We start from the raw sequence: 26243 nt of genomic DNA, 5'->3' as shown, positions 1-26243 counted from the left end.
ATTATTTTATTGTTTTTCTCTTCTCTCATGGGGCAGTAAATAAGTGGAACTTATACAATGAACTGGCTGTTCCAGTTTGTCTTTTCATTTCATGTAACAGAGAGGTATCAATAACACTGAAAGGCAACTAGTTTAAATAAATCAAAGGTTGTCTGGAATATGATTTTCCAAAGAAAATATTTAATTAATCTACTGCATTCCCTGCTACATGCTATCACTAAGGTACTGAACTCACTGGGAAGCAAAACCAGATTAGTTCCTTATCTGGTCAGTGAATACATCTGCAGCTTGTCCAAACTCTCTAGAGGTTTCCATCTGGGGAAGGAGGTGAGTAGATCTTTTTGTCATTTGGAACAGATCTCTTGTTAGCGAGCAAACCCAAGCCAAAGGGTATAAAAACCTTTTACCTGAGGGCAGTGCAGATGTCTAGGGCAGTATTCACTACACCTGCCTTTTTGGTAACCAGCATTGATCAAAATACTCTACAGGATGAGATAAAACACCTGTCTGATCCAGTGTTGTAATCATTATGTTCTAATGCTCTGTAAGTGGATGACTGATGCCTTTTTGAATAGGAAAATAATGAGCAATGAGAACAAACAACACAAATTCTCTTAATTATTCATGCTAACATTCATGAAATTTTTGAAATGTGAGAATATTTTCATGAATAAATCATTGGTCACTGGTTTGCTTTAAAGAATTTCAGAAATAATAGTGGAATAAGCTTGTTGCCATTACTCATGAACAAAGTTATGAATAATTTTCAATATATGACTGCTTTGTTGTCTCGTTGACTGAGCATGAGATAGATGAGTTTAAAATAGACATCAGTAATTAATTGCAAAGCTGAGAGAAAATTTCTCAGGAATCTATGAAAATGCTATGGTCTATATCAGAAACCTAATTTTTCCCCATGTTTAGATTTTTGGTAATTTTTGTTTCACACAAGGTGGAACGGATTACAAAAGAGAAAGATCTGAGCTTCATGTTTGAAGATCATCCTATCTGCACAGAAATAAAGAGATCTTTATATATGCACGCTACCTGAAATCCTGAGCCGGAGAAATCACTAAGCAAGAAAATTATTTTAAATTACTAGGTTTGTTTTATTACCTTGGTTTCCAACACTAATTTTGACAATGATTCAGAAGAAAGACCTATGGAGATATTTTTGTCTCATTATTCCTCTCTCAAAAAAGCCAAAAAACCCCAAACAAAACCAAACACCAAACCGTAAAACACAAGCAACCAAAAAACTAAGAAAGCCCACACATGGCCACATTTTACTCAGAGCTTTTCTAAGAGCTTGAGGGAAACCCAGGGAAATGCTGATTTACAGAATTTCTTGCCTATTTATGTTGTGGCTTCTCACAGAGATCTTTATTGCTATCACTGCAAGAGGTGCCCTGTGCCCATTATCACATTGCATTTCCCTTTCAGCAGAGTCTGATGAAACAGAGCTGTTCCATGAACAGTTGTCAAAACACTGGCATATTCTAATTACAATACTTGCTATGTTTCTGTGAAAGTCAAATTCTGAGCTCAATTGCACCAAAATAAACCAGATGCAATTAAAATCACTGGAGGCACCCCTGATTTGAAAGAATGTAATTAAGATCAAAATCTAGTCCATGGAGTCTCAAGAAATACTGGAATAATAGGAATCAAAGAATCATCTTGTCAAACAGAAGACTCTGAGCAAAGCAGCTGGCCCTAAATGTGGTTTCTTTTAATATGTATCATATCCTTAAAAATGAATACATGAGGCACATGGACTACTGAAATCCCACTGCACATCTTAGTGGCATTGGCAAGCATTAATTAGGAAGTGCTTGATGGAAATGAGATGAAACTCACTTCACCCTAGTCTATCCTCTTGGGACTTCAAATTGTGATATATGAGAGATATTCTTTGGAAGACCTGCTGATATATACCCCTCTCTGTGGGGAATAGATGGTGCTAGACATAGGTAACAATATAGATTATAAGGTAGGACAGGCAGTCCAAAACATCAGGCAGCTCCACAGCCTAAAGTATTTTTACATAGCAGCAAGCTCAGGGTGTATGGGAAAAGGAGACAGCCCTTTAATGCAGCTTCAGGAATGGTCTCAACTTTTGATTCTGCCCACTTCAATCAGGGAAGTGTAGGAAGGTGGTGGGATAAGTCAGCAAGGGATCCCTCCTTGATTTAATATGGATAGCTAGGGAATGCAGTCTGCTAGGCGCAGGTGTTTGGCAGTCAGCTGGTGGGTGTGGAAGTAGGGAACTGTATTTTTTGGGAAGCTCTGACACAGGACAACATGTGAAGACCTGGCAAAAACTGAAAGATACCTTTGCCAAAATACAGAAACTGAAAAAATGGGTAGGTGGTGTGTGTGGAGTTTGTTTAGCTACAGGTGTGCTCAGTGCTTGGTTCTTTCAGCAGCCTGGTTCTTAGAGATGGGAATCTCTAAGATGGGTTTAACAGGGCTTGAAATGCTACCACACAATTTAATGCTACTATACATTAAATACCAGCATACAATTTAAGCTTTTTAAGATTTAAGGCTACTAGCATTTGTGAAAAAGTTATCCCTGTCATTCATATGAGCTGCATCCAAACCCCTTCAGCTTTCCTTAGCCTGATTACTGTTGCCTATCCCATCCACCCACCTAAACAGCCAGTAGAAGGTCAGGGCAGCAGTTTCACAAGTGAGTAATCCTCTTCGGTGCCTCCAAATCTCTCACAATTAGCTGAGTTGCTTCAAGCTACGAAGCTCAAAGCCACGGAGATCCAAATTTCCAAAAAAATGGTCAGACATAGTCTGAGCTTCCCAGCTTCAATTTCTTCCCACTTTTTACTCCAGTTTAACCCGTGCAAGCCATAGCCTCCAAGTGACCAAACCACGATAAGTTGAATCAGCTGAACACTAGATGCCCTTTTTTTTCAGCTTGGGATTTAGAAGGGGGAAGATCTGACTGGCAGCAGACACCGGGAAGAATGGAAGGATGTCCTTTTCTCATACCACTTGTTTCTCTCCCTCTGCCGTTGCTGGCTATGAAGCCTCACATTCCTTGGTCCTGGGGATGCTCTTCCTCGCCTGCCTCTGGCACTAGAGGGCGCGGAGATCTGGGCTCCGGGATGGAAATAAAACTGCCCGCGGCTTCCTACTTCGCCTTAAACTGAACTCAACTTTCAAAGAGGTCTTGATTTCACAGAAAGAGAATTGGCTTCATTATTACTGGCTTGTCTGAGTTCCCCATGCTGCATTGCTATGGAAACAGGACCAGAAAATACGTCTTTTGCATGTAGGTCATGATATTAGTGGAGAAGAGAAAGCTGGGTGAACGGGTGAGTGGGTTAAAGGAGTGAAGTGGGACAGAGCAACCTCCTGGGATTATATTAACAACAGTGAGGGATTTCGTAGTAGGTGTCCTCAAAAGACTTTTGAATGAGACACAAAAAGGGTTGAAAGAGCCAAGCATTTTCAGTACCTGAGAACCATCACACACACAGGGATTCAGCCCAGAGGTGACAACCAAAGTGGCAGTGGGCACTGGGCTGAACACCTCCTTTCAGTGTCTGTGTCTCTGTCCTGGATGAGGACAGAGCATAGCCAGACTGCTATCTCTTCCATCTCCTCAGGACATTCTTAATCACACATGGTCCAGGTCTCCCTGAGCTCTGCCCAGATGCAGAGTTACAACCATTTGGGTAGAGGATACTACTCACAGTTCTGGGTTTGGATGGGAGAAAAGCATGACCTCTCCTTTTTATAATTTGCCCTCCATCCAAAACAAGTTTGGGACGTCCTAGACCTGCTCCCCCCCTCCCCCCCCCCCCCCCCCATATACTGTGCCTTGTTCCCAAGTAGACTGCAATGCAAAAATCAGAGTGGTGAGGGAAGGAATGGAGGGGGCAGCTCAGTGGGGCACAAGCTCAACAAACCAGCGAGAGTACTGCACTTCTCACTCTCCTGGTGCAAAACCAAACAGTCCAGGCTCCTGCAGAGGGGAAGTTCAACCAAACTTACACTTCAAGAGATCCTAAAGCAAAGAGGAAGTGTATTCTGTGTAGCTTAGAGAGATTTATAGAATGAATCACCGAGAGTGGCTGGTGTCATAAACCACACAAATCAAAGCTGGTGTGTATTCAGACAGGGGTTGTGATTGCAAGTGATGCAATACCACAAAGACAGACAGCTTGCATACTTCTGCTCTCCTGTATTAACCTTCCTTATAATTTTTTATAGCTTGTGGATGTGCTTTATCCCCCAAATAACTGCAAGCTGTCAAGCAGAGGTTAGACCTTCATCTTTTGTCCTTGCCTTTTTCCTTCTGCAAAGAGAATATCTTCCTCAAGAGACAAGGACAAGCCAGTGTGTGCCAACACACTGGTTGATACATAAAAGTGGGAATAGATGTCATTCTGGTTAGATTTGCAACAAGAACTTCCAGCTGGAAATAAAGCCATCTCCTTGCCCTGGAAGGAACTTCAGCAAATGAAAATAGTAGGAATAGACAATCTTACAGGGGTGGGAAGAAGTGGCCCTTGTTCTTCACCCAGCAAAGGGATAGGGATTCACCCATGGGCCGGTGGGGATGAGTTACAAGCCCTGAGAGCCTCCTCTCGGAGCTGGCAGCGGGCACAGCCATTCTCCAGGAGCACCTGGCATCAGGGCCCTCTGCCTGGGCTGCCATGCAGGGAACGAGCAGAGGAGCCCCCAGCTTGCCTTTCCCCATCCCCTGGTGCTGGGGCAGCCGCCAAGCCCAGCACGGGGCAGACCGGTGACAAGGCACAGAGCCAGGAGAAGTGCCCTTCGCTAGAGACATGGCCAGAATTGGCTTTTGCCTGACAAGAAGCAGAAAGCACATTGTCCCTTCAGAGCCGCTGATAAGAGTCTTACTGTGGGGCTGCACCAGGACCTCGATGCCTGCCCAGAGCTCTTTCTGGGAGGCAATTTTTCTCCCACAGCTTGATTTCAGCTCCCTCTCAAAGTGTCAGCTCGCTCCTTCTGGCCCTAAGCACCCCGTGGCGGCGGCACAGGAGGAAGGGAAGGGAGCCCAGGGACACGGCCGGGACCGACACAGCCCTCCCGGGGTCTCAGCCGGACAGAGGGACGTGCCAGACCCGGCCCTGGAGCATCCCCTCCCGCAGCACCCTGTTTCCTGCTCCGGGGAGCGAACGCCAGGGGCAGGGATGCGGGAAGGGGGCCGGAAATGCGCCGGGGAAAGCCCAGACCCTTCCCACCTCCGGCAGCGCCCCGAGCCCGCGCTCCCCTCCCCGAGCAGGACGCGAGAGATGAGGCAGCGGCGGCGGGAGCTGCTCCCGGCCACAGCAGCGATGCCGGGGGCTCGGGACCGTGCCGGCACAGCGACAGCCCCTCCCGGGTACCCGCATCCCTCCTGGTCCCGCAGGGCAGGGATCCCGCCCGCCCGACAGCGAGCGCGCACCGCGGGCAGGCTCCGCTCCCCGGGCACGGCTCCGCTCCCCGCTCCCCGTGATACTTCGCAGGAGTCGTCGACAAACATGTCACAAAGAGATTTGGGAACGGTAGCCCGGCAGATGAACCTGTGTCGGAATGTAGCTTTTTTAATAAAACCCCCTGTGTATAGCGTTTGAAAAATGTGAAGGTTTCTCTAAATCAGGCTACTCTCTCCCACTATACCATGATAAACTCGGTTCTGGGATTAATATCGCAGCTGAAACTCGACAGAGAATGGCTCTGTGCTGGGGACAATCGCTTTGACTAATCTCTCTCTGCTTTTCACCGGTGGCCCGCTCAGCTGTGACCCATTCAGCAAAAGTTTCCCTATGGTCTGTTCTGCTTCTTCTGCCAGGAAGCAAAAGCTCGTTTCTTAGACATTATTTCCTTGGCGGGAGCTTTCCTATGACAGCAGCGGATGAAATCCTAGGTGCGGCGAGGAAGGGGCGGAGGGTAGAGGACGTGAAAGAAAAGCCAAGAGGAAAAAAAATACAAAAAAAAAGATGGAAAGAAAAAAATAAAAAAAAAAAAAAGAGAGAGAAAGAGGAAACGTCAGTAAAAACCAAAGCTTTCCTACCTGTGATCCAATTAGCAGAAGTTGCATCTCATCCCGCTGCAAGCGGCTCGCTGGAGCGGTGGCTGCGGAGCGGCCCCGGCTGTGGCGGCGGAGGCATGCGGGCTGCGCGCCGTCAGCGCCCGCAGCCAGCAGCTTTATCTTCCTCTTCCATATCTTCCACCAGGAGGGAGGGGGATTGGGCTGGGGGAAATACAGATCACTTGGTACCGTGATAGTAGGGGGAAAGAATAACAGGTTGGAAGCTTTAAACAAGAGGCGGCATTGTCCGGGCTGATGGAGTTTTTGTCTCGCTCCCTCTCGCCCTCCCAAACCCACAGGCACACACATATACACACACACCCTCGGGAGTCGCTGCTTCAGTTTAGCCAAGCTGAGCATTAAAAAAAAAAAAAAAAAAAAAAAAAAAAAAAAAAAAAAAGCAATGGTGCTATCAAACCTGGCATAAAGGTTTAGACAGAACTGGAGTAATTAAAAGCAGGTGAAGCCGGGACTCGTGAGTGAGCCGGTAATAATTTACACTTCCCCAGAGCTCGTGGGGAAATGAGGGTAAGCTGCCGCCCTGGCCGGGCTGGTGCGAGCGAGGGAAGCGGGGTGCCTAGGTGAGCATCTCGGGTGAATGTCCTCGCCGGGTGCTGCGGCTGTGGGTCCGCTCTGACCGCCCGGAGGGCTGCGCGGGGGTGTGTGATGTGTGTGAGCGCCAAGTGGGCTCGATTAGCTGCAATGGGAAGGCAATTTCTGCAGAGAACATTTACAATTTTCTTTCAATATGACAGGATTAGTTGCTGTTGAAGGCTCTCCTCCAATAAAATCGCGCTGCTCTCTGATTTGGTGGCTTTGCTGAATAGAAATTACTGGTTCTTGTTATCTCTGAACACACTCTCCCGTCTTCCTCATCAGGCACTCCCCTCTTTCTCATCACAAGTCTTTATCTACAATTTGCACATCAGAACCACTTTTAATTTTTGTTGGTTTTTTTTCAATTACCTCCTCCCCATCTTTCCCTGCAATACTGTCCTCTTTATTTCTGTTTTTCTTCTTTTTTTTTTTTTTTTTTTTTTTTTTGGCAACTCTTTGATAACTGTAAGTCTAAAAGCAATGTATGAGAGGAGAAAGAGAGAAAGAGATCTTGCTCTTAGATTATTGCAGTCATCAGAGGCTCCACACATTGTGGAGAAATGTTGTTATGCTAAATCCAGTTCAGTTTCTTAAACTGATTATTGTTCTGAAATTTTAATGGGGGGAGGCTTCCTTTGCACAGTGGCAAATAAATTAGGGAAAACAGATGCATTCTGAGAGCAAGAATTAATTCTCACAGGGTGTAAAGAATTTCTCTTTAACTAATAGTCACTAGGCTAAGAAGTATTCACTTTGTTTAAGAAAACTTGCCGGTTCTATGGATGTAATCTAGATATAAAAATCTTTAGGTTTTCTTTGTTTTTATTTGCCTGTCTCCTGGACCAGTACTGATTTTGGTCAAAAGTTTGCTTTCCCTTTGGGATAGGGCTGTCGGAGTGAGAAGCAGGATAGCGGAACCCATCTCATCTATTGTCCAAAGAATAGTAGGGGGAAGTGCTAAGTGCAGAAAAGAGAAGTGGACTTTCTGAAGGCAATGCAGGCTTTTGACTGCTGCCTCCCCCGACCCATCTCTTGTCTTGAAAGGCTGAAGGAGCCACAGCACAACCACTCCCCTCCACTTCACTCCAAACTCTACTCTTCCAAGTATTTCTTGGCCTGAGACTGCTCCAGGAAAAGAGCTGCCTACACGACTCACATACATGTAGCTGTTGCTTCTCCAAAGGTCTTAGGGGTAGATTTACCCCAAAAAGGGTGATGTGCCTTTGGGGTGGAGCTACTGCCTGGAAGGGTTCAAATCCAGGCTGGATGGGGTTTTGAGCAACCTGATCTAGTGGAAGATGTCCCAGCCCATGGCAGTAGAGTTGGAATGAAATGATCTTTTTTGTTCCTTACTACCAGCTAATTTAGAGATGGGGAGCTCTGAATTTTGGAGGTACTTGTCCTTCAGCTTACACAAGGCTGTGTTTCTCTACCTGAAAACACTTTCATATGATTTAAGGGCTCGATTACTTGTAGCTCTTCAGGAAAATCAAGACAACTGGGACCTGACTTCTGCCCCTTTGTTTCTCAGCTTTCACAGAAAATTTTGCCTGGACTTCACAGTAGAGTTGGAAGACACCTATCCAGGCAACTCAGTATTTGGTATCGGGAGGCTGGAAGCATGCCATAAGCACGCCACAGCCCCAGGATATTGCTCCCTTTACTTCAAGTGTCAGGGCAGGGGACAGCCACCTCCACATCCTGGGTGTCCCTTCCTTTGCCAGACAGAGCCTCAGCCCCGGGCTCCCCCTGCACCTCCCACGGTTTGTCTCTCAGACCTTGGCACTCAGCGCACTTTAACATTCACTAATCAGGATGATCAGCATCCTCAAAAGCCACAGCGCCTGCTTCTTCTTTTTCTTCCCCTTATTATTATCATTATTGTTATTCTTTCCCTCCCAGCGAGTGTTTGATTGTGCACGTTGATTTCTGGAGATTTAATTAGAGTTCAGTCACCGCGAGCACGAGCCAGCCCTTCCCACAGCGGGAGCAGGGGGCGGGTGGCGTCCCTGCCCTGGGATGACCCCGGCAGCAACACGGCAGTCTTGGGGACTCCCCAGCCTCCCTCCCTGCATTGCAGAAAAGGACAGAGGTCCGGCTGGATGGAAAGCTGGAGGTAGCTCCGAGCTGGCTCTACCCAGCTGCAGGGGGCTCCCCAGTGCCACGCTGCTCAGCGCCGTGCGGTCGGCTCGGACCGCCGGAGGGACATCCTCCGCCCGGCCAGCCTCGCCCGAGCGGGGAGCAGCTCACTTCCTCGCAAGCGCTCCCTCGCGCCGCGATCTCCCGTGGGAATAAAAGCCCACTCCCGAAAACCCCTGGCGTGTGACCCTCACCCCTCCGTGCCCTGTCTGCCGCCCGCCCGGGGAGAGCGGAGATTCCCCCCACCCACCGACACGCGTGTGAGCAGCGCTGCCTCCCTGAGCCCGCCGCGCCCGGCTCCTCATCAGTCTCGGCAGGTGCATCTTGATGGCACCCGGTGACTCCGTGGTAATTGGCACCTTTTAAGTTTGACAGAACATCCGTCATTACTGGCTCTCCTCTTTATAGATCTACGTGCTAGACACGCCTCCTGAGGGGGAAAAAATGCCGTCTCTGAACTTAAAACGTTTAAAACACATCCCTCTCCCCCACCCCCCACACTCCCCAGCCGCTCCAAAGCCCCTCATCCGCGGCTCATGAGAGAAGAGGGAGGGCGAGGGAACCGAGTCATCTACAGTGCGCTGGACCGCAGTGGAGTAAAGTCTTCCTAGAACCACAGAACAAAGCACTCAGCCCTTCCCTGGGAGGAGACAAAAAGAAGGCTCGTGAGGAAGCTCATGATGAGCTTCCCCTCCCGCAGAGGGACGGGGAGTCGCTCCCGGCGAGCGCAGGCGAACTTTCAGCGAGGCTATTTCCAAAGGAAACTGCATCCTTATCCAGAGATGCCTAATGATCTCTAGCGAGGCTTTGCTGGGGGCTTCCCTTGTTTTTGGCTCCACGTGTCCCAAATGGCTCCTTCTCCCGGCGTGGAGCTGCCTCGTTGGGGTTTGCTCGGGCAGGATGAATCCCCTGTCCCCATGGATATATAGCTTGGGTGGAGAGGGAGGAGCGGTGTCCCTGGCAGCTCCAAGGGGAGCTTTTCTATTCATGTTCGTAGGAGTGAGCTCCCTCTCTGATTGAGCTCTCATCTGCACCTGGGGGTCACAGAAACTCTGCAGAAACTCAAGGTTCTCTCAAGGGAGAGGGAGGCTACCAAGGGGCTGGGCAGGTGGTCTCCATACTACCACAGCTCCTGTTTCCCCCTTCTCAGTGTGGGGAATGCCTGCTTTATCCCATTGCCACAGGGCTGGTGTTAGAGGGGGCATGAGAAAGGGGCAGACTATGACTTCCCTCTCATTCCCAGAGACTTTCATGTCCACCTAGAGCCAGGGCTGTTTTCTGCTTGCCAAGTTTCCTAGGAGGAGGGAATGTGCAAATGCCCAGTGGATGGAGATCTGATTGTTCATCTCCCTCCCAGTATGTTCTCCATGGCTTAGGTGACTGGCACACAGCTTTCCTGGGGAGTGAGAGAGCAAGGCCAGGGAACAGCCAGCTCTGCTGACCAAAATACTTGATTTTCCTTTGGAGCCGTAGTCCTCTCCCTGGTGCCTGCTGGAGGTGGACATGTCACCTCCCAGGGGAAAAAACTGGATCTGAGAGCCACGTTTATTGAGAGCACCTCTTTCCTGTGAGGTTTTGCCAACAGTTTTAGACAAAAAGGACTGGGAAGAGCAGGACGAAGCCCTAATTTCTCTGTGCAAGAAAACACCAGGTAAACAGATTCTTAGAGCAAATAGTGAAAGGCCCTTGGACTTCTATATTTATTTACTCCCAGCCTTGCAGTGGATAGCTGAGTTTTATGCAAGGGGGAGGCAGGTGCCTGAAATATGATGGGAAAGTGCTGGTGAGAGTGGGACAATGGAACTGCAAATCATCCTGGCAGTGTGGAAAACAGAGAGAAAGAAAGGAACAAATCCAGACTGAGACAAAGGCAAGACAGACTATGTGAAAATAAATTCCTAATAATGAGGAAATTAAATGAGTTAAATAAACTGATGTTCAAACCTTTGATAGAAAATTATGTATAATCCCTGCTTCTAAAAATCCAGCAGGGCAGTGCATTTCTTGGAGTGTTGTAAACCACAGTTAGATCTGCCAGGATAGGCACCGAAGCATTGACACATGGTAGCCTGGATCTCACTAGTGCCAGGGAACTAGGAACATCTTGGTTTCTTCTCAGTTCAAACTTTAAAGCCCTCCAGAACAGCTGGCAAGGAAGCGTATTGCTTTCACTGTCCAGCTACATTAAACGGACTTGTTAATAAAAAATCATCAAGCCTTTCTTTTCCATTTTCCCTGAATGATTATACTGGTTTTTTTTTTTGTGTCCCGTTTGAGTCTCAAAGAACAACATACTGGGAATTATTCAAATCAGATGAAAATGGATGCAGTGGAAATTCCCAGCAGGCTTAGATGGGGCTCAGGGTCTAATTCTTAGAGCCAAACTGATCGTCTCTCTTGTGGAGCAGCTAGGTGGCGAACTGGAAAATCAAATCTACTGTTTTATTAAGGATAAGCACAGTATCTGGAGAGCATTCTGCTAGGCACAGCAGAACTCATGGAGCACTTTTTAATATAAGCATGCACGTAGTTATCATCCTAGCAATAAACCCTTATCAACTGCAGATCTCCACTGCAGTTTTTCTTGGTTTGTTTTGGCTTTTTGTTTGGGTTTTTTGTTTGTTTGCTTTGTGTAGGAAAAAATATTCCTTGCAAACGCTACAATGAGCCAGGTGGGTGGATCTGAAACGAGCTACAGAACAAGATACAAAATATGTTGAGAATCAGTGTCAATTTTGTCTAGATTTGGGAAGACAGTGACGGATAATCCTGATATGTCCAACATTGTCAGACATACTTCAGAGTACAAACAGTAATGTTTGTTTCGGGAACAAGAAAACAAGAAAGAAGTAATTTGCCTCAATTTATGTGATATAGGACACAAACATTAAGCAAGAACGGATATGATTTTGTTTATAACATGATAAATTTTATATCTGTGACACAAAGCTCTCAAAAGGCAAAGAGTTAAATAAAATTCTCTCAAAATTGTCTACAGGTGTGTGGAGTGGGTTCTCTGCCTCATAAAAGCTTTACTTGGCGTTGACCATAGAAAAACAGACCCTCCTTGAGCTGAATCTGAGGTGTTTATATCCTGAAGCGTCTCTAATGGGGAGAAAATGGGAAAACCCTGAAATGGCCGGAGTGCCGGAGGAGTTCGGAACCTCCGCCTGCAGCACCCTGGAGAGCGGCCTGCCCGCACCGGCATGCTCCCGATTCCCTGTGTCCGTGTGTCCGTGTGTCCCTGTGCCCGTGTGTCCGTGTGTCCGTGTGTCCCCGTGTCCCTGTGTCTGCGCACACACACACACAGACACACACACATATCCCCCCTTAAACGCCCTTTGCTCCTATTCGTGCTTGCTGCTGTTCAGGCAAGGCAATAATCTGCTGCACGTCCCTTGAGGTCACATCTCCAGCTATGAATCCCACAGCACCTGGAGGATGACTCCCTGCAGGAAGCTGGAGAAGGGTGTTTTTGTGCCTTTCACGTACTCCTGAGCTGCAGCCAGTGGAGGAAATGGGGAAGAGTTCAGAGGCCTTTGAGAGTGTCAAAGAATCCCAGAATGGGGAGGGGTGGAAGGAAGCAGCAGAGGACACCTAGTCCAACCTCCAGTGTCCTCTCGAGCAGGTTAGTCAGGTCTGCATTCATCTGGTTTCTGAATACTTCAAGAGAAGGAGTTCAAACACAAAGAACACGGTAACCTGAAGCTCAGCGCTAGGAAAACTCCTTTCAGTACGGGTTTAAGTAAATAGTTGTTTTTTTAAACTGTTATTACAAAAGAGGAATTTTTCTGCAGAGAGCCTCAGTTACTGGAAACCTGCCCACTTCACTCATGTTGCACACCAGGATGATGTGTGGACACGGGAAAGCAGGTGTCAGGCAGACCATGCACTTCTTTTAATTTTAATTAGCTGGGAAAAAGACCAAGAGGTATTTCAATACAAATTTTTCTCAGAGCAGCTAGATTATTGTCAGCTTTATGTACACTCCAGTGACTCCAAAGAGGCACCAAGGACTGTCTGTTTGATGAAGAGGTTTAAAGAGGGTCACAGTTAAGAGGGAAACTTTCCCCCCCAATATTACTTTACAAACAGACTTAATCATTCATCTTCCCTGGGCATGAAGTCAAAGGTTCTATCTGCTCTTTAAGCACTCAAGCCCACGTTGGAAGCTCTTCTGCAGAGTAACCCTGTAGCCACTTCCCTTCTGAACTTTGGATTCTGCCACAGAGTTGATACAAAATCTGATACTGATAACTGTTCACCCAAACATACCTAAGGAATGATTGGCTATCCAAAGCCAATGTGAAGTAAATAAATCCAGAAACAGAATTCTTAAAATAGGAGATCCTGAAAAGTTTTTTAGTAAGCTACTTCAGCAAGCAACTTAGATCCATCCTAAAAACCAAAACCAAACAAACAAACAAACAAAAACAAAAACAAAACCAAACAAACAAAAAAAAACCCAAAAAACCAAAACCCAAAAACAAACCCCAAAAAAACCCCTAAACCCCCCACCCCCACCCCCACCCCAAAAAAAAAACCAACCAAAAAAAACAAAGAGGAAAATGAATTCAATTTCTTTTGGGGAGAGGGTATTGGAAACTGTGCCTTTTAGGTTCCTTGTGAGCACTTTTCTATGAGATTCTTGTTTTCTCCTCCTCAAAATGTGCCTTTTGTCACTCACTGGAGCACTGATGCTTGCAGAAGAAAGACATTGCCTGATTAAATGGCTTAACTTCATGTTGGTCACACTCAGCTGGGATGAGAATTCAAGCAATAATAGCAAAACCATTTCAGCCATTTCATTTAAAACCTAGCATTAACAGTGCTGGAACAGCACCTTCTCTTCAGTGTCCAGTGAGCTGCTGATTTGAATCAGAGTGAAAGTAGCTTTAGTTGCCCTGTGTCTGCCCTGGGCAGACATCACTCATTATGCTCAGGAATAACATGACATAATTTAAGTCTTTTCCTTTCTCCCACTGCTAGTGACAGGAGTGACAAACCTACCAAAGGGTTTGCACCACACAGTGCCAGGAGTCCTGAGATGTCTGAGGTGTTTCTGCAAAGAGGCACAATATTTTATAAGTATCAGGCCTTATTTGGCCCAGATAAAGCTCCACGTTATTGTGCCTGCTTTGTTTTCAACCCCTGAACCATAACACTCCAGTGTCCTCTGTAGATATGGCCTTAAAAACACATCTGTTTGTTTGCCCTGCTCTTGAACCTGAGTTTCATGTTCTTCTTTTCCTACATTCTTCACTTCTTCTCCTTCACAGCTTGAATTTCTCTTGAAATTTTTTTATCTTTGTCTCAGGCTTAGAGCATGAGAAAAGGAAAGAATTTCCAATCTGTAGGCTGGTAGGCTGGCAAATTTAACTTTCTCCAGCGATGGCCAGATTCAGATATTTCTGTAGAAAAGAGCCAAGCAGTTAAATGACAAAATCTACCTCCACCTAGAAGGCTCCTCCTCTTATGGTTGCATAAATTCTCCTGCATGTTTTTGTTGCCTTTCCTCCTGTTTATCTTAGCATTAAATTCTGTAATTTAGGATATTGCTGATATGTCTAGAAACATCCTGTTCTTGGAACCTTGGGAAGTTTTCAGACCTAAGGTCATCCTTGGCTTTGAGAACTACAGTATAAGTACATGTTCTACACTTCAAAGGCCTGTGAAAAAAGATATTTTCTTATATGGGTTTTGAAGTTGATACTTAGTACCTCAACTGATGATCCTGCAATGTTTTGGTTTTTTTGTCTGAAGCGGCAAAACCAGTGATTTCCCATCTTGTAAAAGCAAATTCCCAGATTGGAATTATTCATTGTATCTTTATGTTTTCTGTATTTTTTCTTATGTCCCTACTCTCTAAAGGTTAGAATTCCATTTTTTTTCTTTACCCTCTGTTCAGCCAAGTGTCTCTGTTTTTTTCTTGCTTCATGGCAATTGTTTTCCCCCCCTTTCTGCTCCCTGTTTACAAGTGTCTTTTTTGAGACAAGTTCATTTTATTGCAGATACTATTCTGGATGAAACCACACCACTTAGATAGATGGTCTGTGTAACATCTGTATAATGTTCTAATATGATTGCCCAATATTATTTCATAAATCAGCATACACCTTGTTACTTAACATCTTTCTGCCTTATTTACTTAACTAAGCTCTGAACACACCTTTGCTAATCTGGTTTGATTTATACTTGTGTCACTAGTATGTTTAACTGAAAAACATCAGCAAAATACAACAGCATATATATTTTTCTTCTTCAGCATCTACTGCTTTTTATTTTTCAACACTAAGCTTTGTTAACTGTGCTGGTGTTCAGCCACTAAATTTTTAAAATGCATTCAACTTTCTTCACTTTTTCTATTGCTTTCAGCCCAGCACAAAACCCATTCACTGCACTCTTCTGAACTGCTACTGGAGTCCCTTTGTCACAACCAATTTGCAAAGTCATTTATTTATTACTAATGTTCGAGTGTTAAGTTCCCACTCTTACTTCATTACATCACTCCTCTCTTACCTGCTTATTCTTTGAAAGAGAATAAAACTCCACCAAATGGAGTTGTTTGGAATTCCCCTCCTTTCTACTTCTAGCAGTTGCTCTGAATTGTACTTACTCAGGTCATCTGTGTACCTACAGCTTCTCAACCTTCAGCTTGTAAATCAAAATAAGATCGGTAACAGTTAGCTTTACATATCCCCTAATTCAATCTTTTACTCTTAAATACTTTTTGTTGTGCAGCTTTGAACTGTAGCCAGTAGTGTCTTTCCATAAAAGCTAAAAATCCTACTAAGTTTTTTATCTCCTGCCCTTCATCATCAACACAAAAAGAACTTCAATATATTCCTAAGCATGCTGGAGAATTTACTTGTGTATTTTTTTGAAAACTACTCCCACCTAGAAAGGGTCAAATGTGCCTATGACACATGACAATAAGAAGCCATTCTTTGCCTCTTTCTATGGTTTTAGGTTATTTCTTGTCAAGAGGATATATTTAATTATGACAATACTAATAAAAACAGTAACAAATTTTTCTGATTCAATTTGACTCAACAAACACACATTTATGGACCCTCTGTCAGTATTTCTATATTGTACTGCTCACAATTACCTGTTTTCACATTCCTCTGCATGAAGTTTTTGGTTGAATTGATTTGCATTGCAAGGAATAGACTCTCCTGAGGAAAGACATGACAATAGTTTTGTAGCTCAAGCTGGTATTAAATCAAGTATAAGCAGACTTTCTAATAAGCTTTTAAATTAGAAGGAGAAAGCTCTCAGATGAAGTTCTACATTGCTGCAGTGATTATTAAGAGCAATGAATCATGTGGGGTCAAGCTCAGCCAGCAAACTAAATTAGTTTTAGAGCACTTTTAGAATGTGTCTTGCAGTCACATTTTTAATACTTAATACTGTTTGGTGATCCAGCAAGACTGTAGATCACAGCATGTGGCAATCTTACACAGGAACAGAGTTTTGTATCCATGGCTGTCTGATTCCCTTGTGAATCCTTAGAATGAGAATTAGCTAAAAATCCCCTTCCTTTCATATGTTTTTTCACATTCCAAGTTATCAGTATCTGCTAGGTGAAAAACTGTTTAATCAAGCAATACTTTCATAAAACAATCTTTTCTACTGGAAATACCATATTATTTTAATTTTTACTCTTCCTCATTGTATCACACATTTCAACAACTGCATAGCATATATTAAAACATGTTCCTTCCATCACTTGCAGAGACAACAGATGGTGCAGTGAAACTCTGTATATGCCTTTTCAGAATAAGAAAGGATGTGTTTTCTTCCAGAGTGAATAGATAGACAATTTTTGACTTTAATGACAAACATGGTGAATAAAGTCAGTTGCATTCAATTATTCCACTTGAGATATTAGCATGTCAATATTTTTTAAAACCTTTAGAAGTCACTCTCTGGTGCAAACTTAATAAGTGCTGAGACTGTTAATATTCTGTTCCTGATTTTTCTCCTCAAGAAAAGATATTCCTGAGTACCTGAACTGTCAAGCCCAGTATAGTGTATTTTTAAAGATTATACTTAGCATTACAGCTGAATTTGTGCACAGAAACTGGCCCAAGTAAAGAGGCTACTTCTGTAAACCATTATAGAAGGCTTTTTCATGCATATTTCCATATGCAAGATAAATATAGATATTGGTATATTTTTTAAAATGCTGTCATCATAATTATTATTCTGATAGTTCATGAAAATTGTTCATGAGAATGCCTAAGAGAATGCTCAGTGTTCTGTACAAAAGTTTTGATTTAAAGGGCCTGAATGTGGATGTTATGTTCTCACCTGGACCTCAAGGAGTAAAGAACAAGCTCAGGAGTCAGAGTTATTACTTTGATACTCACTTGAGTGCCAGATTTCAGAAAAGGTCCTTCAAGTACAGGTTATACAGCTCTTGTGCTCCAAACACAAGGCTGTTCAGACAGAACTGCTGAATATCTACTCTGTGTATGGCTGCTGAGCAGAGCAACTGCTATGGAAAATCAGGGCTTTGCTTTGTAAGGTTAGCTGTTTAAAACCTGAAGAACTTGGTAAAAATAAAAATATAGGCTGCAATCTGTCTTGGTTTCCTTTTCTCATTTGCAAATTCACTCCAGTAATTATTCTCCTCAGAGGAGTGTTGTGAGGCTTTACTAACTGAAGTTTTCACATGTGGAAAGGTACACATAGCAAAAAGATGCTATAGCACAAATTATTAAGAGAGGAGCAGGGAGGCACATATCTATTTCATGTAATGGGTGGGCTATTCATTCCTCCTACTCATGTCTCTGGTTCTACAAAGTTAAAATTTACATGGCCAAATACTCATAAAATAACATTAGATTCATGTTCACAATTAATATTTCCTCCTTGTACATCTGTTTGATTGATTTAGGATCCATTCCCTGGACCCATAAGCAGAAATAGATCATGTTTATACAGTTCTTTAAAATGTAAGAAAAATGCATCAGAAAATATAATTTTGTTATCTGTTAGCTTGGGATTTTTTTTTATTCCTTGTTTTTTTTCAGCACATTTTACAGAATTCCTGTTGCTATCTAATGGTCTTTTCTGTCAGAGATTTCCACCTCGGATTTGCACTGATCTTGATTTTATAGAAAGAGAATGGCAACACCAGAAAAAACTTCCATATATCAATCCCAGGATTTTTGAACAAGTTGCTACCTGAGCTGAGCCCGAAAAAAACTTGCTGGAGAACAAGGACCAAAATCTTTTCAATTCCAGGCAATAATAATAAACAAGGAAACAGAAACAGTACAAAAACTCTCTTTCATCATCCCAAGCCATCCTCTGGGTCTCTGAAGAATAAGCAGATAGATCTAGTCCTGCAAAATGAACTAGTTTGTACAACATTAACTTGCAGACTCCAGAGCTTGGACCTAGGCCCTTGAGTCTTCTTGTAGAGGTTTAGGATTTTGGATTCCTAAAATATAGTTCAGTCAGCAGGCAAGTGCAGCCACTGACTTAAAAAAGAGTCTAGGCAAAGAACGACCCTTGGTGCTCAATCTTTCTGCTTCTTTATATACCACTAGATGAAGTTTCATCCTCTGTGTGTATCTGTGGGCAAGAATATTTGGCACTTCTTGATGGCCAGTTTCTGCCTACATAATAATAATATTGGCTTTGTCTGTGATAAAGTTGTTTTCCTTATAGTAGCTTGTATAGGGCTGTATTCTGGATGTGTGATGGAAGCAGAGTTTGTAGCACATGGATGTTTTAGTTATTGCTGACACAGAACACAGGCCTTTTCTACTCTTTATTCTGGGCAAGAATTTGGGGGAGAACACAGCCTGGGCTGTTGACCCCGACTAATCAAAGGAATATTCCATATGATGTGGTGTTGTGCTCAGTAATAAATACAGTGGCAGAGGAAGTTTGCCAGGATTGGCATTTCTTGGGAGCAGACTGAGAATCTGTTGGTTGATTGTGAGTTATTGGATTTTTTGCACCACTTGCTTACACTGTTAGGTTTTGGCTTTTTGACTAGTTGGTTTTCTTTTTTTTTTTTTTTTTTTTTTTTTTTTAATTTGTGGTTTTGGTTGTTGGGAAGAGTGAAATAGTGGCTCTGTGGGGCTAAACTAACTGCCAGGATAAGAAATTCCAAGCTCTAGATGTCTGCTAATGCATTTTAGACCATTTGGCTCAGGTTGCCCAGACTTTGGGTAGGACACCTGAATTGTTTTTTTTCTTTCAGTAGAGGGGACAATCAAAAGAAAATTTGCTGCATTCACAACTTCCCATTTGTTTACTTTCTTTCCCATCCATTAAAAAAAAAAAAAAGAAAAACAAATCTTCTTTTTTAAGGTCTAAAATCTGGCAAAACTGTTTATTATAAGACAAGGTGTTTGTCCAGGATTTCTGATTAAGAAACTAATGTGGACTACAGGTTATCATTTCCTTTGAGAAAATGTTTGAATGCAAATACAACAGATGCCACTTGAGGTTGCCCTGTGTGTGGCAGGTCATGGAATAATAGCTACCTAGAGAGTCTCAGGTAGATGAATTCACACAGGACTAAGAAATTGTGTGTGCTCTTACTGTGGAAATTACAACTGGCTGGAAAAGGCCAATTTCATTTTGTGACACCCATCAATGTTTCACAATTTTTTTTTTTTTGTTGTTCCCTGTGAAGAGAACACTGGAAAAAGTTTTTCATTTCTGAGAGAAATGTCAGAACGCCGACTTGTGATTCTATGAAGTCAGCCTTAGAGGAGAAGGGCAGGGGAAAGGTTTTTCTCCATAACCAATAGACACCAGGGAGATTTCTGTTGCCAAGAAAGTCTGCCTTAAAAACACCAACAAATAAAATTCAATAAAATAGAAAGAAAAAAAAATATTCTTCCTACAACATTAGATCTAAATGGTAGACTCTGGCATATATATATATATATATATACAAAAATTAGATGTATTAGTACTTCAGAATTTGACATGTAAGAAAGTATAGCTCAGAGCCGGCAGTCCAATTCTGCCACAGGCAATAAACTAAGACAGTGTTCTCAGATGTGACTTATGTAATGAAGTATGATCTGCTTAGACACAACACCCCTGTGGAAAATAAATATTTGTCTTCACAAAATCATACATATACTGCCCATTGCATGTTCCCTTGAACGGTGCAATCAGAGTCACTACCACAAAATGAAAATACATATCTTTGTTAATGACTCCTAGGATATAGGAAATGCCCAAAACACGGACACACACCAAAAGGAGAAGGAAAATACAAACAAAAAGCTAAAGAACAGTTTCTATTTTGATATATTTTGTTTCCTAAAGAAAACACCCACAACCCAAACTAAATGTGCAGTGCAGTTACTTTCTTTATTTTACTGTGATCAGCTGATTGGCATCTTTCGAGTTACTTTGGCTGTGACACCACAGAGCAGGTTCAGCTCCTCTTATATCGTATGGTGAGCAAGGAGGTGGGATGCCCCCAACATCAGGAGGAGTCCAGACAAGAGCCGTGGAGATGGTCAGAAAGCTGGAGCACCTCTCCTATGCTGACAGGCTGAGAGAATTTGGATTGTTCAACCTGAAGAAGGGAGGGCTCCAAGGAGACCTTAGAGCCACTTACAGCACCTAAAGGGGCCCTATAGGAAAGCTGAAGAGGGACCTACCACAAGGTCACATAGTGATAGGACAGGGAGTGATGTCTTCAAACCAACAGAGGTAGGTTTAGATTAGATAGAAAGAAATTCTTCACTGTGAGCATTGTGAGACTCCAGTACAAGCTTCCCAGGGAAGCTGCAGATGTTTCATCTCTGTAAATGTCCCAGGCCAGGTTGGATGGGGCTATGAGCAACTTGGCCTAGTGGAAGGTATCCCTGCCCATGACAGGGAAATCGGATTTAGATGATCTTTCAGATCCCTTCCAGCAGAGAATTTCTGTGATTCTGTGGTTCTATATGATTCCTACAGACATGACTCACAGAAACTGATTATTCTGGGATTAACCCACAGTGCAGGGCAACAAGCCCTTGCAGTGATTAAACAGTCTGCTCTTTCCTGTGAGTATTTAGGGGGCAGAGGCAGAGCTTGCCACTGCTTTCCAACAGAGACAACCAATTTGAGGACATGTCTAACCTACCCAGTCTGTTCTTCCTGTTGCATAATTACTGTTTGCCTCACTGACTTACATCCTTGTTAATAGGCAGTCCCATTACAATGGCTTCCTCTCATCTCCAGTGAAAGCAGCAAGAAACAATCACCCGTTGTTTTTATCAGATTCAGCCCAGCTCTGAGAGAGCAGCAGCAGCAGAGCTATTGTTATGATCTCTACCAGATCTATTTATACACAGGCATATGGAATGTTTTCCCTGCACTGATACTTTTCTGCTCAAGTGTTATGGTTTACTTTTCAGGTTATCAATAACAACAGCAAGAGCAATAATAACAGCAAAACAACAACAATAATAATTATTATATTAATAATATTAATGTTAATAATAATTCTACCCTGTCAGCATCTGCACTTTCAGTAAATTTCTGTTGCATCCTTTTTTTCCCCAGTTTTCTTGTTACTTCTCTTTCTCCCATATACTGCCAGGTGCCTCTTGTCTAGACTGTAAGATCCTAGAGCAAAAGTTTTCTAAATTTTGTGTTTTATATACCCTGAAAAAAATTCCTAATGGTGCTGCAAATATAACACTAGTGAGTATAGATTTATTTTTGTTAGCTATATCTCCTGTCTTCCCTAGAAATAGCCAAAGTACCTCCAGGTGGTTGTAGACAAACCACTGGAAAACAGAGATATAAAAGGTGAGTTTTTTGTACCTTGAGGTTAGAGTCAAGCAAAATTTCAGGTGTTCTCTACAGAGTTTTAGGGTTTGAGAAAGCTCCTCTCCAGCACGGATGCAGGGATGCGGTAGCAAGATGTATCTTGTGGGAGAGAGTTGATGGAGTCTGACATGCAACAAAAAGAGAGAGAAACAGTTTTTTTAGACTAAGGGCTATAACAGGTCTTTTAAATCTGGCAGGAGTAGATCCCAGTGTCTCAAGGTAGACAATATACAATAAAAATATACAGAATTCTTCTTTATTTGAAAAGCACAGGGTACCTTTGGGACTCAGCTCTTTTAGCAAAACTATGGTTTCCTTTATTATTATTTGCTCAGAAAATGCCATGCAAGTTGCACAAATAAGTGTACAGTGTTTTAAATGGTTTTAAGATCAGCACTGGTTGATCAATATAGCATATAATAATTTTTTAATATATATATTTCAAATTTACATTACTCAATAGAATATCAGTGACAATAGTAGTTGAGAAATAATTCAATGATTGTGCCACTCTCTGAAAATGGCTTTTTGCCATGGTGGAATAGATTTATGGAAAAGACAATGCTTATTGCTCCTATTTCAGCATATGTCTGAATATAAAAAATATCACATTATTTTTCAGCGAGAGCTCAGACTTTAAGATTTAGTATGTCTACAATTCAGTATAAATTAAAAATTAGATTTTTAGACAGACTCAATGTTTGTTTATGCCTGTAATAAAATTTAGATAAATTATTTCAGGCCTTTTTAATAAAGTCTTTTGAGAGGAAAATGTATGCATTAAGGGATCCTTGGATGAAATCCTTGTGGGATCTCTATATATGAACATACATATCTATGTTTAGTTGTCTGTATGAGAAAGGATAGGTTGTTTTGGGTTGTAATAATAAATTATTTTTATGGCCTAAGGTTTTCTAAGTTTTTTTTTGACTCACAAACCAGTTGCTCTCCCTGTCTGTAACTGTGACTCCAGGTGTGCTAGATACTTCTAGATTTATTTTCTCTGTGTTATAATCAAATATGCAAAAAAACTACTGCTTTACCCTTCAGAACCCTTTACTATAACAACTTGGGTGAGTGAAGGAGAGAGATTAAAATCTATTCCTAACAATGTTGTTCCTTCATCTGCCAGCAGGGTCCTCCCCACTGATGGTTTTAGGCAGCTCAGAAAACCCAGGGGAAGCCCATCTTTATCTGGTAAAAAGACCCCATTCATTGGAATGGTTGTGGATTTGGATTGCTTTAGATTACCTATTGCTTATCTCTCATTGACTGCACAGAAGTAAGAGAAGAGAAAAAAAGGGAAAAATGATATTCTATAGAACACTCATTCTAGACTGAAAGAGTGCTTATTTATATTTAGTAAGCACTAACCCTATTCTTGCTTCTAGCTAAAAACCAAAGGTTTTTGTCTCTGAACCAAAAATCAGCATCAAGCATTGGGCTGCTAAAGAAGAAAGTGGTTTCCACATCTCAGGTATCCTCCTTGTTTCATTTCTCTTCCTCTGCTAGAGCTGAAAGTGTACCATTAAACAGAGCAGTGTGATCTCCTGCCTTCTTCTGTTTTAGCAGGTGCTCTAAAAATGCTGAATTTTGAGCAGTGATTTCTGAGGTCCAGAGACCTGGTCCTTCCGTCAGCTACAAGTTCTGGAGGTCTGTAGCTCCCATCTGCACATCCTGGGTGGATGAACTGCCACTGGCAAGGGTGAGCATGTTCAAATCTGCCAAGGGGAGAATGCTGCACCCACACCCCCTGAGCAGCTCTAGGTCAACAGACTCAGTTTGGAAACTGAGGGCTCCAGCTAAGATACACCTGAAGCCCATGCTGTTAAACCCTTCTTTGGCAGTACTTGAGAAAATTGTATCAAGAGGCACAATTTGAGTGTTTGACCCTCACCATACATCTCACACCAGTCCAGCACTCTTTGCCTTTGCACACAACAGATCAGAGGCTTTCAGGAGCTTTCTAGGACTCAGGAATTGTGATCATGACCAGGTGTAGAAAAATTCATTATAGTCTCTTCCCTAGGAGGAATGTGTTTTAATTTCATGGAGCTAGAGGGGTCTTAACTAATCTCTGCTTTACTTAATTAAATGTGCTAGTAGAAATTTCCATGCCACCTCTTGAGGAAACAACAGGAGGGAATTTGAAAAGAGGCTGTTGGTTAAAATGAGTAAAGATGTTATACACACCTCTTCTGCCTGCCTAATTACTCATGACATGAACACACACAGCTGTGACTAGGATGCACCAGAACAAACTGTTCTATAAATTCACAGCAGTTTCCTGTGTATTCCAGAAAATACATAAGGGTCTGCAGAAAATTCAGAGTGTCAGTGGTCTCTTGGCAACTCTCTGTTAAGTAAACTCATATGAAGACTGTAATAGACAATAAAAGAATTCACTTACTAAAGGTTTTCATTCCTTATAAGATGTTGGGTACTTATCTCCTGAGGGATTAATTTGTTGGAGGCAGATACTGAATGTTCCCAAGGCCTCGTTGGGAATTCTCTGCTGAGTGAGGGTGAAGCTTCTGCAGCTTGTGCTGGAGTGAAGATCAGTTTAAGAAGCCTGTAGCTGTGTGTCTGAGGAAACTCGTTGGTACATTTTCTTCTACCTTTGAAAACAGAATCAGAATTAAAATAACATCAAGCAACTTTATTATAAGGGAATGAATATAAATCTATGGAGCATGATTTCTCTGCCAATTACACTGGTTTTGCACTAGGGCAGATACATGTATTTCAAGATAATTACTCTCATTTAGTAAAAGGAGAACCATGGCCTGTGGACTATGAAGGGAAGATTGTAATAAATTCTGGATACCTGCCATAGACAATATTTTTATAGGTTTAAAGAAATTCCCAAGATACATCTGGTTCCACTTTAACTACTTCTTAACTTCTCCTGGTTACTTCAATTTGCAAGAAGGTTTTTGCAAACCCAAAGGCCCTTATGAAGGCTCATGAAAATATTAACTGTCATGCAGACTGAGTGATTGATCTGATGAAAACTCTGAAGAAGAACAGATGTTTAAAGATTTATTTAAAAAAGAAAATGTATTTACTGATGAAAATATAATTTTCATATGTTATCAGAGATAATTTCATGGACCAGGGAACAGAGGACAAACTCCTTCTTGTACATGCTACCTTATCCTTACTTTGTATATGGAGAGGAGAACAAGTTCCACAGTGCAGAAAGTCATTTGCAAAAGAGGTGATTCCTGCCCACTTCAAACATACTCAAAAATAAACCTGAAGAAATGATTTATTCTATTCAGAGAAAAAGAGGCAAAAAAGAGAACATGCCTTTGTAAAAAATAATTTTAAATAATATTATTTTTTCCCTTCCTTGCCTCCTTTATGTGTGTGTTTTGCAGGTAAACAGGATATTTACCATACAGCAATAATATGACAAACTTGTAAGAACCTTTCATGAGTATGGTCAGAGGGCCAAGTCCTGGTTCTGTCAATGTGACTTGCAAAATTGTAATTGATTTATATAGAGTGGTGTTCTCAATGGAAAAGATGCTTGAGTTTTTGGAAGGTTTGCAGCAAAGGATTACTTTCAGCTTTTGTTCCAAACACATGATGAGTTCACTTACCTTCTTATTCCTTTGTTTCATGAAGATATAGATTGGAACTTTATAAAGCCAACCTTTTAATTTTTAATCCCACAGTGTTGCTCATACAGGAGGACTTAAAATTTATGCAACTTTTTCAGCAAGTTTCACTGTGTTCAGTCTTCTCTGTTCAAAAAAACTGCGAACTTTTCATGGAATTTGACTCACATTTTCAGAGCAATAAGCCTACCCAGAAAACCAGTTGAATACATTCCACAGAAAAAACATAGCATCATATTAGGACTTTCAATTTTTAAATCATACTTCAGAGTTCTAGAGAGACTTTCCATAGAAAATACTTTACACTCATGCATATGCTGAGAAAACTGGTCCAAAATATTCATTGTACAGATGTAACAAGTGTCTGCTAATCACAGCTCTCATCACAGTTTCTAGCAGTAAACTTCAGCTTATGGCAGCTACACACATAGTTGTCTTTATTTACATATTTGTTTGTTGCTCACAGGGGGTGAATAGTTCCATCACATGACAAGGTTTCTGCTCCCCAGTTGAATTGGTGAACATTTTACAACCAGCAAATGATGTGAAGTATATCAGAAATGAGAGAGTGAATGCTCTTACTTGCACAGAAAGATCCCAGCTCTCGTGTTTGGATGAGTATTTAAGTGATGCACGGCTACACGTCAAACATCCACATGAAATGCACCAAGGACAAGGTGAGCAAACCTGACTGAACTCTCTATTTCTAATAAATGGTTTGAATAATTTGGATGTTGTTTAGACAGCCTACAGCCGGTTCTAACACAGAGCTGCACTGACCAGTAAAACCGAGTTGAGAGCCCTAGAAAGAGCCTCCCTAGTGAGAGCCTCCCATCTTGCACTTGCTGAAGCAGGGGTCACTCAAAGCACATCTTTTTTCACAAGTGTCAGAGCTTTCCATGGGAAAAGTGTGTTTGTTGCCACTGTTGAGTGGAACAGAAGCATATGGCCATTTTAATGAAGTACAGGCAAGCTTTTGAGAAATGTTTTTGAGAGTCCAGGAA

The 26243-nt window shown here is 42.4% G+C and overlaps 1 protein-coding gene across 6 annotated transcripts in view; it reads right to left on the bottom strand.

Annotated features, from left to right (window-relative positions):
- The window catches only part of CHRM2 (cholinergic receptor muscarinic 2), a 368137-nt gene that overhangs the window by 81557 nt on the left and 260337 nt on the right, over positions 1–26243 (bottom strand). For 2 of the 6 annotated variants that reach the window (XM_072923532.1, XM_072923533.1), the window contains 3 exons: positions 24024–24231; positions 21608–21736; positions 6047–6226 (listed from right to left, as the gene is read on the bottom strand). The gene's annotated coding sequence lies outside the window, so the exon portion shown is untranslated. Of the gene's footprint in view, positions 1–6046; positions 6461–6482; positions 7010–21607; positions 21737–24023; positions 24232–26243 lie in introns of those variants that run through there. The other 4 variants (XM_030263298.4, XM_072923535.1, XM_072923531.1 and 1 more) reach the window with 3 other exon arrangements.

Source organism: Taeniopygia guttata, chromosome 1A, assembly GCF_048771995.1.
Source record: "Taeniopygia guttata chromosome 1A, bTaeGut7.mat, whole genome shotgun sequence".
NCBI lineage: Eukaryota > Metazoa > Chordata > Aves > Passeriformes > Estrildidae > Taeniopygia > Taeniopygia guttata.
Note: the sequence above shows the minus strand (reverse complement) of the source record. Positions and strands in the feature narration are given on the sequence as shown.